The 1,586-nt window shown below is 39.9% G+C and overlaps 1 non-coding gene across 1 annotated transcript; it reads right to left on the reverse strand.

Annotated features, from left to right (window-relative positions):
* Positions 1–1,151: 1,151 nt before the first annotated feature.
* On the reverse strand, positions 1,152–1,258 carry LOC141663063 (small nucleolar RNA R71). The gene has a single exon (XR_012551149.1). It is a non-coding gene; the product is annotated as a small nucleolar RNA R71 (small nucleolar RNA).
* Positions 1,259–1,586: the final 328 nt, after the last annotated feature.

Consider the following 1,586-nt stretch of genomic DNA (forward strand, 5'->3'; position numbering starts at 1 on the left):
AGAGACGTACCAGAGCACAACGAGAAGGCATAAGAAGACCGTTTTAACACAATTCAACGAAGGCGAAGAAGATCTAGTTTATATTTATGATTCTTTATTCTAAGTTGTAACTTTGGATGCTAGTTTTCTTATTCGTTAACCTATACTCTTGTTTCATACTTGGTTTATTATTTATTCAGTATAAAGACTACGTTTATTATACCATGCTTTCATCGGAACCCACGTTGATGATAAATCCGATTATGGGCTAATCGTTATCGTGGGGTTCTAACGGATTTATTTATGGATTTCTTTAGTTAATTTTTTTCGATGCCTTAGTGTGTGGTGTTTGTATGATAACCTAGTTTTGGTTGTGCTTATTCGTCTTATGAGAGTCGCGAACTTATAAGATAGCATATTAATCTTTAACGAAGCGATAGTGAATTTAAGGATTTAGAACTTGCCATGCTAGCATAGGTTTATGTGCTTAGCGACTAACAAGTTTATGGCGCCGCTGTCGGGGACTCGGTGTTAAATTTTTGTTTATGTGTTTGTTATCAGTGATCGTTAAAGTTCATTGACTCGGACATTGTTACTTACCTACTCTTTTCCTTGTCGTGTTTCAGGTACTCTAGCGTGCTTGTATGCATACGCGTTCGTGGGCTCGTAAGAAAACTCTGGATCAAGCCGAGGGAAAAGCTGTAGTGCTTTGAAGGGAAGTTTTTGAGGATGAAGAGGAAGTAGTAGAAGAAGAGAGAGTCGAGGAACCAGCTTTAATAGAGATGGGAGATGAAGCAAAAATTCCTAAGGCTTTGATGGACTATTCTCAGCCTAAGATCAATGATATTCAGTCAAGCATAATCAGACCAGCCATCTCGGATAACACTTTTGAGATCAAGTCGAGTACGATTCAGATGATACAGAACTCAGTTCAGTTTGGGGGTTCTCCTACAGAAGACCCTAACATGCACATCAGGGATTTCATCGAGATCTGCGACACTTTCAAGTTCAATGGGGTGATTGAAGATGCTATCAAGCTGCGACTCTTCCCATTCTCTCTGAGGGATAAGGCAAAGTGCTGGTTACATTCTCTACCACCGGGGTCTATTACCAAATAGGAGGATCTTGCTCAAAAGTTTCTCACTAAATTCTTTCTTATGGTGAAGACTGCTGCAATCAGGAATGCTCTTACTCAGTTTGCACAGCAAACTGGAGAATCTCTTTGTGAGGCTTGGGATCGATATAAAGAGAAGCTAAGGAAGTGCCCACATCATGGCATGCCTGATTGGATGATTATAAATTGTTTCTATAATGGTTTGGGCGCTCAGTCTAGACCTATGCTCGATGCCGTGTCTGGTGGACCCTTATGGGCCAAAAGCTATAATGAAGCTTATGAGTTGATTGAACTAATGGCAGTTAATGAATACCGGAATCCAACACAAAGAATGTTACAAAGCAAAGTAGCAGGAATTCTGGAAGTGAATACAGCTACTTCTATAGCTGCTCAAGTTCAAGCTTTGACGATGAAAGTGTACTATTTGGCTAATTATTGAGTTAATCAAATCACTAATGTGTGTGAGCTTTGTGTGGGGGCACATGAAACTGAG

Source organism: Apium graveolens, chromosome 5, assembly GCF_009905375.1.
Source record: "Apium graveolens cultivar Ventura chromosome 5, ASM990537v1, whole genome shotgun sequence".
Taxonomy (NCBI): domain Eukaryota; kingdom Viridiplantae; phylum Streptophyta; class Magnoliopsida; order Apiales; family Apiaceae; genus Apium; species Apium graveolens.